The following is a 12,250-nucleotide window of genomic DNA, read 5'->3' as shown; positions in this document are numbered from 1 at the left end:
TCAACCTCATAGCAAGACAATTTTTAAATATTGCTCTTATAAACTTAGAAAGATAATAGAATAGTAGTAGGTCTTGCCTTAATATGAATTTTTGAAGGGTATGAAATCTGAAAGTCAAATGTCTGCCATTATTTTCTAACTTCAATCTTTAATGATTTGCTACTAATTTGCCAGAAAGCCACAATTTTATGACAGACCAAATATGTTATGCAAAAATATAAAATTGCACACAATACAGCTGGGAACCTGTCAAAGAAGGGACACCTTTTTAAAATTAGTACTGTTAACTTGAGCAGCTGACAAAATAAGAGCATCTACATGCATTTCTGAAATAAAAGTAATCGATAACTCTGATCATTACAGTTATTTTATAATTGTAAATACTCCACGTTTTCTTCCAAAATTGCCATTTTACAGAGGGATTATTAGGGGGAGAGCAACATTTTGAGCCAAAATTGGGGACAGTTGAGAGGTTTGGATATTCCTAATTCTATAAAGCAATTTATTTGCACATACCTCTCAACCTCTTAATGCAGGAAATCTGGACAAGGCCAAATATATTGGGGGAACATACAAACAGTACTAAAAATTGCTCTTGTATGAACTTAAGACAGTTGATAGAATAACAGGTCTTGCTTTAGCATGCATTTTTCTGAAGGTTATGACGTCTGAAACTCAATGTCTGTCATTATTTAGTGATTTCATGCCTAAATGATTTGGCAGAAAACCACACATTTTATGAGGAACAAACCAAAAATAAGAAGCAAAAATCTATTCATTCTGCAAAATTCTGGACAGTTGAGAGGTATAGTTCAGCCAAGGCTGTCTGAGTTTGCTGCCCCCCCCCTCACAAAATCATGGTCGAATGGAACGTCCCCCCTGCAGCCATTCCAATGTCCCATTCCTTGGTTATTTATGCTTTTGGGTCCCCATGAGGAGGCTGGAGCCTCCAGCCTGTGGGCGATGTAGTCCGGTGACCTTCCAGTCTGTCACCGCACATAACTCTGGGCTGGAAGGGTGGAGTTTCCTGCCTTCCCTATCCGGACTGCCTAACAGAGCAGTTTGGAGCTCAGGAATGAGCAAGCATGCATGTGTGGAGTTCTGGTCTGCCTAACACAGCAGTCAGGAATGAAGCATGCATGCGCTGAGTCCGGAAATTTTTTTAATTTAATTTTATTTTATATGTTCTATGGTGGGGGGAATGGGGAATTTATTTTATTCATTTTACAGGTGGGGGGCTGCAGTCCAGCAGTCCTATAGCACGAACCGCCCCTGCCTAAATGAGCCTATAGGTTGAACTAGCGAATTTAGACACAGATATACTGACAAAAATGATGAAAAGAGCAAAAGAAACATGCTTTAACATTTTCTTCTGACTACAAAAAAATCCATAATGTAATTACAGACAACTGGATCATCATTTCTGAGACCAAACAGCTAGAAAAAATACTTGAACCCAGGCCCTCCTTTGTGTTTAGAAGAGCAAAGAATGAGAGACTGGGTTTGAAAGCAAAGGCAAAACTATGGAGTAAAATAGTGGGACCTTGAAATGTGGACCACCCTACTGCACCTTTTGTGAAATTCTGAGTAAGTCTGATAATTTCTACTGCCCCAACTCCAGCAGGACATACTAGAGTCAGAAGAGGTGTGATTGTAACACTCAGTTTGTCATATATGGGGCCCAATGTGGCTCTTGCAGAAGTTTCTATGTGCGGAAAACTATTAAACTAAAGGTCAGAATGGCCCATCATTTATCAGACATAAGAGTTAAAGTGCTCAGAAATCATCTGGCTAAGCACCACCTGGAAAACCCTGAGCATGAAATATCCATCTTTCATGTACTGGATAAACTAGAGATAAGGCCTCTTGAAGACAACAGGAAAGCCATCTTAGAGAAGATGGAACTCCACTGGATCATCAGACTAAATGCTTGCAAACCACCTAGTTTCAATTACTGCATTTCTGTCAGAAGTGTTTTAATACTAAGAAAGTAATGCAAGTAAAACCTCCACAAAACATGAAAAGAATGAAGGGAATGGTAGTTCCTGTAAACTGATGGTACTGCTGTTAAAGCAACCACTATATGTGAATTAAACAGTTTAAAACCACTTTTATTTAAAATATAAAACAATAAAAATGTAAAATATAAGCGCTTTCGTCGCCTTCATTGAGAAACTTCATCAGATCTGTAACGGCAGTTTACCGGTTAATACTAAGAAAGCTAAGTCACAGATTGTTTCATTGAAAACAGGATGAATTGGTCACCCACTTTGATGTATTCATATTAGGTGTATTTTACCTCCACTATTTAAAACACCTGGCTACTCTGACCCCTCCCCTCACAAATCCCTTATAACCAGGGAAGAGTTCATTGTAAAACTATTAAGATTTGACTGCAAGAATGCTCATTCATCTGTGAAGACTAAGGAAAAGAGTTTTTTCTAAAAACAGTTGCCTCATTGCTCTGGAGAGTAGGGGTAGATAAGTCGTTTATGGTCAACTGTGGGTCAGATTTGCTTGTATCCCATTTGAAGTCTTATTCTGGTATTTGTGGAACTATTCAATTTGTTGAGATACAAAAGATCCTGGACCACTGAGTCCCTAATGGCTTGGAAGGCAAGGCAGAGATCTCCCCTCAGGAGTCTGTAACACATTGAATAAAGGTACGGTGCATCCAGTCTTTTCTGGCAGCTTAGGATTTTTAAGACAGTGATCTTCTTAATTAGGTTCTTCTTGAATCATTCTAGTTATTTGATGATTTGATATATCTTGTGAGGTGGTACATCTGAAAGGGGCATGGTATTCAGTAAATGGCTTAATCACTGTTTAATATAATGATGCAAAAAATGACAACATATGTAGGGGAAGTCATTAGTCCCATTAGTGGCAGGGTTCTAGAAAGCTCTCAGAAGTAATCTCCCTATCCTACTGACACCTACCTACACAGGTTATTATGCTAGAAGTTCCCAATGGTTTCATTACACTACCCTAGACCTAAAAGTTCATTTAGAAAATATGCATGTTAATGCAGAAAGTGAGGAAATAACAAACACTATTCTGCATAAACCATGTTAGTTAAATATGTTACCACAATGTCCACGCTTGCATTAGATGGCACACCAAACTATGCAGGAAACTCAAGCTCAGGTTATGACTAAGCACATTACAAGCATATAGCTTAATAAAATATACAGACATCAAAACATTGCCTGGCATGGAACTGTACATATCCTCAACCCAAGTCTCTCCTGTGCACATTAGAAGTCCAGTTCTATTGACAGTACTTGGGTACCCAATGCAAGGATTTACTCTGAGAGACATGGATTCCCTGTTCTACTCCTTTTCCATAGGTTTAGGTGAATCCAGGTGAGCAGATATACTCAGACTAAATGAGAATCCCTGCTGTATCAACCCAGTGGTCATCAGAGCCACATACTGCCCTTTTCATGCTTCTGCCACAGGAATGCTATTTGCCTCCTTGGTGTTTTTTGTTTTATCTTGCCATTTGACCTACGTGATTGTTATTCCACTGCTGCATCAGATATCAGATTTTGTGTAGCATGCCTTGCATATGCAAGCATCTCCATGTTTGGAAGCCTAGATGCCTTCCTGCTCCAAGGCAGTACAAGGTCTAGTTTCAGACCATCCTTCTGGGCTGCACAGTAGTTCACTGGTTAAGGTCTCTGCCCCGCAGGTCAAGTCAAGATAATCAATTCTCATATGTGGTCACTTTCTGTGTGGAGTGTGCAAGTCGTCTCTGTATCCATGTGGGATTCCCTGAGGTAGCTCAGTTTGTCTCATTTCAAAAATATATATCTTGCACCCTATGCTGTGCCCCAGACTGGCATCCCCCTCAACTTTAAGTTGAGGAGCAAAAGAAAAAAAGATCCCCTTCTCTGACTTGAGTAACAAAACAAAAAAGTTGTTTTTCCCTCATACAGTGTAGTAAACCACTCGCTATAAATGCAACAAGTGCCTTTCTACAATCTGAGTACCACACACAAAACACTGAAGTGCTCAAACACAGAATGCAAATGTAGCATATTGGCAAAGAATGTAGTACACCGACATTCAGAAATGAATGTTGGTCTTCTGCAACACCTAATCAGCACCTGCCAAGCAAGACACCTTACACTTTGTGCTCAGGGTGGCTGCCCCTTTGCCCCACCCTAACTTCACCTCTGTGCACACTCACGTGTCTATATTTCTTACATAACTGTTCTAGGCTTTAATTAGAGATCACCTTTTAAGATAGCTATTCAACACAGAATTGCCTGCTTAATCAATTTTTTCTTCTACAGCAATAATCTGTCCTTGAAATTGCCAATGCAGACCTGTTAGCTCTGAGAGGGCCTTCTTGAGGTCACCAAGAGTACAGATGCCTGGCTGCTTCTTCAGTCTCAGACAGTTAAAAAAAACTAATCTTGGACAGATCTGTTTCTTCCAGAAGGATTTTGACAAAGTCTAGAGGTGTCAGACCTAGATGGAATGCAAGGTGATTTTCACCTTCTCCTCAAAAAAAAGAGAGCATAAGACCTACAAGGGCCAAAGTAGCTTGCAAAAGAGGACTTCTTTCTCCACCCCAGTGGTGGCAGAGGTACTAACCAGACACATATAAGTGAAAAGTCTCTGCCATGACTACACTGTAGATATGCTGAATTGTATTCTTTTGCTTCAGGCCTGGGTGGTCCACTTTTTAAACAGGCTGTACAAAACTTTAGAAAGCACACACTTCTGTCAATATAATTATCAGCAAATATAATAGAAGCACAGGAACTTTTGGAAGCCTCCTTAGCAATCCTGATTTTCATGCTGACTGCATCCTCATGGAGGTGGTCGGGGGAGGGGAAATGGATTCTTCCATATGCCTGCACTGAAACTCTATCCTACAAGACAGGAATTAAGAAAGCTTATATACAAAATTTCTCCTCTTGCCTTCATCACAGCTCACACCTTGTTGGTCTTCTTCCTATAAAAATGTGAGCATCTACTTGGAACCAACTTTCAGAAAGAGAGATCCAGTTTCCGGCTTCTTTTTTGATATTAGAAAAAAAAACAGGAGACTAAGGAACAGTTCTGGATCCTGGCATTCTCATGCTATTATTGTTAAGAAGAATTTGCAGAAACTGGGATATTCTCCTTGGACTATCAATCACCCTGCCTTTACATCAAAACTGGGAGGTATCAGAGAACACTCATCATGACAATATCCTGTCTGGGCATTCAGCACATTGCAACCTACAAATATAACCTATTGTTCGTGGCAAGGGATTCTGCCTTCAACAGACTGTACATTGTAATAAACTACACCAAGTCACAGCAAAGACAGATTAAACGTGTGCTTTTTTTTCAAGTACATCATGTGTATGTAAGCTCTGTGAAGCTGTTTCTTGCATTATTAAGATTCATGGCTCTGTGAGGTGTGACTTCCTCATTTCTGAAACAGGTCAAGATGGCTGCTTGCCTATGCACATAGTATTACTTGTATTATTGTACATGAATACCCATACATTGGTCCAGCAAAGCTATGAATTCAGGGTTTGCAGGAGTCTGCATCAAGCTTTCCAAGGCATTCTAATGTTATTTGCTGGTAAATGCTCTCAGACTATCTGAGAACTGACAATCCAGATATTCTCCTGGCTGGTCCCAGTAGCCTAGGTCACTGCTCATGCCATGTGTCTGGACTGGGGGACCACTCCTGAATCACAGGCAATTTAGTCTCTGCTTACACAGAAATGGGTTTCTGGATTTGACTCTATTGGAGATAATTCGATCTCTGCTGACCCTGCAACATTTCAAACCCTTCCTTATCCAGGGTGTGATGTCCATCAAGAAAGACAACAGAACTAACAGACAAAAGTCTAGTAAAGCAAGAAGGAGGAAGCTACAGGCTAGTGACAGATTTCAGGGAGACAGTGACAGAACAGGACTCTGGGTCTCTTGTTCTTGATCTTGATCTTAACATTACATGTGATGTAGTAGAGCTCTGCCAGGCGACAACACAAGGATCCTCACTACAAGTGCCAGGAATGCTTCACAGTGAAAACTTTCTAAGGTTGCATACCTCATCCTCTAAGAGGTCTGCAGCCACTGACTCAAGGTACAAAAGTTTTGTGTAACAATCCACATAACTCTGCACATTTTAAATGCAGCCTTTGGCTGCAGGACATGGACAACAGCTCCTCTGTTGTGAATCACGGTGTCTTCTTCTAATAGCAGTATACCAATCTGCCTGTGCTCATATTTCTACCATGGAGGCCATATCTGGGGGAAAGATCTGCCTGTGGAGGGGCTGGGGATTTCCCATATGGTGACATTTAGAGTCTGGGAGCAAAGCTGCCAACTATCCTAGAACCTACAGGCACAAATCTCAACAACCCTGCAAGTCTAAGATTATTTGCAGTAGATGTACTATTAAAGTGAATTTACATAAGCCTACTTTCTCTACAGTAAAGAGGTGAAACTAAATGACTTCACACTACTATTCCTTGTGTTTGGCATGACTTACCAAATGAAATGCTGCTAGTGAGACACAAACATTTTTAATGAGCAGCCTCTTCATTTGTGGACTATGGGTTCCCTGATCTTTACCTTCCTGAGGAGCTATGTTACAACTCAGGTGTACAGATGGGTGTCGTGAAGTTAGGACAGTTGTGGGGAGTTCAAAGCAATGGCATATCTATGAGAGAAGTCATTAAGTGAGCAATGCATAACAAATATGAAAAATAGTTGTTATACACAGGATAAAAAAATTAATTTTATGAGAATATGTGTTTTATGCATTATTAAATATTCCATTCTCAAGACTTTTGCCAGAAAAAAAAAACTTCAGGAAATATATAAGAGAGATGAGTATCTAATCTTCCATTAGTGTGCAAAGGAATAAAAAACAATCCTGTGCGTGATTTTGCTGTAGGTATAGAAGATTAGAAAAGGGAAATCATGGGAAAAGACAAACTAAAAAAAAGCATCCAACAGTATATAACTTCAAAACATGACACACAATTTTGTCCCACAGAAACAAAGTGCTAAAAATAATGGATACTGGCAAGGATGGTTTGGACAAACAGCCAGACATCAACAGGAGCACTTTTCCCCCTTTTCTGGATTTGAGAATACAAGAAGAAATCAGAACCAGCTGATGCTTCATTAAAGGTGAGGGACAGAGAGAACAGGAGGGCTTACTTGCTGTCTAACTGCAGCAGTAAAATTAGTAGAGCAGCTCTTCATCAGAAGATAAGAATATTTCTAATAGAATCTTTCATTTTAATGAAATTGTACAGAACAAACTTCCATATCTCAGACAAATTAACATGCTATAACAAAAACTTAGGTACATATAATACAAACCTCTTGAGCATGTTCCTTTCTTTTTGGTAAACCAGTAGAAGCCTCTGTCCCTGTTGGCAAGCCAAGAGCTTCCAATATCTGCAATAATGAGATTAGTTAGAACTGCAGTGAGACAAGACCACACTAAAACACAGACTTGTGAAAATTAAACTGATCACCTCAGGCAAATCATAGGTTGCTACCACATACATTTGGCATTTGTTTATTGGGAAAGTCCAGAGGGCCAAGTAGAGCCCATTTTCAGCAGAAGTCCGGGGAGAAAAGCACCACATGAAACACAAATAAGATAAATAGTACATCACATGGCCATAGCCGGCCTTAGACATAGGCTAACTAGGTAGCTGCCAAGGGTGCCGCTCTAGCAGTGGCGATATTCCAGTATTTATTGTTTATTTTTTTGTAGTAAAGAATTTTTTAAAAGGTGTTGAATGAATAAAGGAAAAACTGAAGAGTAAGACAAATTGTGAGAAAAGGGAAGAAAAAAGTAGCCTGGATGGTGTAGGTAGACCAGGATATGGTGCAGGGGGCACTGTGGAGCCCTTTTGCCTAGGGCACCAGTTGACTAAAGGCCACTCCTGCACAAGGCACACATTTTGAGTATATACAGCATAAATGGATGAAAAAAATCTTAAAACATGTTTATTTATTGATTGATTGATTGATTGATTGATTGTAGTCCATTCCCCTCGATCAAAAAGGAACCACTCATGGATTTAGTTTGCTCTAAAAATGATGGCTGCACGTTGCAACTGCATAAGACAGTCATGCTGTAATAATGAGTTTCTCAATATGTGCTAGCCAGAACCCCCCTTCTCCAGTGAATTGAACTATAAACAGGACCCTTCTTCATGTAGCCTTGTTTGGTTCCATCCTCTTCAGGAATCAAAGTTTGATGCAATGCACTGAACACATAAGAGCACCCACTTCCCAGTTTTACCAGTTCTCCCCTTAGCCGATCAAAGGCACCTTCCTATCAAGCAAGGATCACTAAAGATTTACTCCTACACTGTTAATACACATGCATGTACTTGCATAACATACAAGGAACTCCTAAAAAGAGAGGTAATTTGGAGAATATGCCCATTGACAGTGGGGTAAAAAGAGATTATATTTGACCCACCAATGAGGGTCCTCAAATTGTGTGAAGCTTCAACTCAGAGAACAGACACAAAAATATTTTACTTTATTTGCATTTATTAAACAGGGTAGAATGCTAATCCAAATGGACTGTTTTAGGCTCTGCCTGAGGGGGGGGGGTTGCAAAGATGACTATAGTGATTAAGTCTAGATAACACAGTAAACAGTCAAGCTATTATCACATTTACAACAGAACAAAAACTCAACAGCTGCAAAGTTTTGTGCCATTACTGGGGATCAATTCACTGACCTTTGTAACTGGTACCACAATAAGACGCTCTAAATTAACAGCACCACAACAAATGTCACTCTCTTCTCTGCCACAACAAACATGGCATTACTACCTCCCTTAGTCTTAAGTGATTTGTAACACTGCAAAAATATCTTGGTGTAAGACTAGACCCCTTACTATATTTCAGTATTCATGCAGTTAAGACTGCCACCAATGGCCAGGTACAACTAACACCACTATGTTATTGACCTTTTACACCTCCAATTCAATGTGACATGAAATTAGCTAACAATTAACTAATTCCTAAGATTTAGTATACACTGCCCATCACTGCTCTTCATTCAGCACAAAACACACAACAAATTCAAGTGGGTAAACATAAAGGAGAACTCCACCCAAATGTCAAATTGCTTCATTCCAAAAAGTGATTTTCCTTCCCTGTAATCCAGTACTAAGCATATCATACACAGAAAGAGCATCATTCAATAATTATTCCATTTGTTTTATGTCTGAACTTATTTCTGTTTGCTTTTCTTTCCATTTGTCTCATCATCTGTTACATCAGGAAGACCACTAACAGCAGCAGAGTAATTAGGTTAGGTCACTTCTTACAACTACTGAGCCATTAAGAAAACAATGGCTCTTAAACAGTAGCATTTAAATGTGCCGTATCAGTAACAGATTGCCAACATCACAACTCAGATGAAAATGTAACCCAGAATCCAAACAAAAGCAAGTATTTCAACCTTAGTTTTAAGTTGGAAATGAAGAGAAGACAATCCACACTTAGTTTCAGTTTTTTCTTAGTATAAATTTGTCATCTTTCCTTTTAATCAAACTCTGAGTGACAGCAAATAAATGTTTTCATCTTACTCCTATAATTTTTTCAGTATTTGATTTTGCATTTTTCTACACTATTTTCTGTATAAGTAAAGGTTTCTTCTGGTATTTTGTTATTGCATTATTGCATTGCATACACATTTTTGTTGAGATCAGTCAATAAGTTGGGAAAATAAAGATTAACATAAAAAATAATTCTAGCTACAGTATTAAAAACTGTGAATGCAACACAAACCAGCTCAGCCCAAGTAACACCTATAAATCACAAGGGTCACAGTTCTCTCAGGTGAACTACCTTTGTTACTTTGAAAAAAAAAACAATTGACTTGGCTGCATTTTCATGCCTGTCATTCAAACATCCCTTAAAATATTGCATCAGAGATGACCACTAATAAAAATCAAAGGAAATGATGACATGAATAATACGGATTGATGCTGACATTCAAAAGTAGGCAAAGTACTGTTGTAAGCTGATAAGAGAGAAAACCACACTAAATTATCCTCTCATCATAGGGATTTCTCTGTCCCTCTAAAATGACATCAGGGAGGCAAAGGCATTGACTATAAAGCAAAATCATGCTACCCACTGCAGCCCTCATTCAGGCTATTTTGGAGTTTAACAAATTAGACAATAATAACAGCCACTTTGATATGGAGACATTAGTAATGCAGAAAAGATGAAGGTATGCTGAAAAACATGTTTTTTTTCCAGATTTTTGGGTGAGGTTCTCCTTTAAAAAATTGAGATGCGCTGTTGTTGCAGGTAGGAGTTGCCATGACTGCACCGTGTATGAAAAGGCACAGTCTGCTTATTATTAACACAGCCACTTTTCTTTTGAATATTTTGAATAACAAAATTCTAATATTAGGCTATTACCCATTCTTAGTACAAATCAGAACAAAACTGCTGTCTTAGGAGCAGCCAGTAAAACACCATTATGTTGTTCAAACCTAGTTTCAAACTGGCTATTGAAAAAAGACCTCCAGGAAATGACTTCTTATATGGAACAAACTACTCATATTCATTAAAACTTTGGAACTTCATGCATTCAAAAGAAATTGTATGCACAATTCACACAACAAATCTAAGTATACCTGCTTTCAAAACACTGGCGAAATGTATAGGCACTCACATACGGGATTGGTTCTACCTATATATATTGTAAACAAACTGCTGAGTTTGCCATACACTATTTGGAATTTTGTTTCAATTATCAATGTATATGTATTTCTCCTTATGTACCAAATTTAAAAGTGAATTGTGATACTGTACAATGATTTTTACTATACTCTTGAATTTAAGTCATAACTAAAAAGTGTCAACAGACCAGCCCATCTACCTTATCATATTCTAGAATATATACATTACTTACAATATATGGAGGAGGACAAAGTGAGGCAGCAAAGGTGCAGGTGCAAAGGATTAATTTATCAGATTAGTAGAGATTAAAGGAGTTAGTGTGAGACAGAGGTAAAGTCAGTGAAAGAGATTGCTAACCACAAAGTAGGGACAGAGTTTACATATTTTCAACTAGGGTGTGGATTGAAGAAACATTTGCATGAGATGTTTATGAACTTGAATTTTTTTATGATGGCCATGGGACTTATAGAATGGGGAAAATACTTTGTGGAGTATGTTCTGTGGGAGAATGCCCCTGAACCCCATGTGGTACCTCCACCCCATGTGCAGGACTTCACATCTCACTTACATAGATATAGTAAGTTCACATTCTTACAGCCATGGAGGAAAAATAAAAACATGCCACGTAAACAGAAGAACACAAGCAAGAATTTTTCTTTTCAGGAAGTTTAAAAACTGAGTAAAATAAACTGAGAAGTTTAAATTCAACTTTCACACCAATCGTCTATGTAAGATATGCACAAGCATGATCTTTACAATGTCTCTTATAGAAACGTCCACACACAATGAAGTATCCGTGTAGTAACCTAGTATTAACTAGCAAGAACCCACAGGACCTTATGTCAACATTTGGGACTGGTTTGTTTGTTTTAAAACACTATTATGTTACAATGCACTTTTTCAATGAAATTAAATTTCAGTGAGGAGCTTTAACTAAATTTTATGTAAAAGACGGCAACACTCTCTCCAAACTGAAAGTATATTTTGCTCAGTAGGCATACATTAACTGATCTTTCAAAGATCAGCATAATAAACAACATTAACTGTGAGGTTAGCCATGAATAACTGACCTAAAATGAAAAAAACGAGATGTATTCAATTCAAGCTGTTCCTACTATCTTCACATTTTTGCATGAGTTAAATCTCAACTAGTCAGAGAATTCACATAATCATGTGGGCCACTGTTTCAGTTATATAATATTTAAATCTACTTTAAGGATGCTTCCTGAAGGCATACTTTTACCTTTACTGCAACACAGTGTTTAGCAATCTTCTTGGAAGGACCTGATGCTTTAAAGGATTTTCCAGCTATTTCAACCCTAACCGTAAACATGAGGTGGCCCTCTCTGTCGAACTAGTTTGAACTGCAGGCCAGGATATTGCTCATTCAGTCTCATCAGTGCACTTTTTGGTGGAAAAGTCAACATTTTGCTCTTTAAACAAAAAAGAGAAAATTTCCAAATTTAATCTTAAATTAGAAACAATTCTTACTAGGAACTACTATAAAAGCTGAAAGGTTATGCCTACACCAGTCACAACTAGCATCCCAT

Source organism: Protopterus annectens, chromosome 4.part0 (genome assembly GCF_019279795.1).
Source record: "Protopterus annectens isolate FY-2018-M chromosome 4.part0, PAN1.0, whole genome shotgun sequence".
Classification (NCBI taxonomy): domain Eukaryota; kingdom Metazoa; phylum Chordata; order Ceratodontiformes; family Protopteridae; genus Protopterus; species Protopterus annectens.
This window is presented reverse-complemented; position numbering follows the sequence as displayed.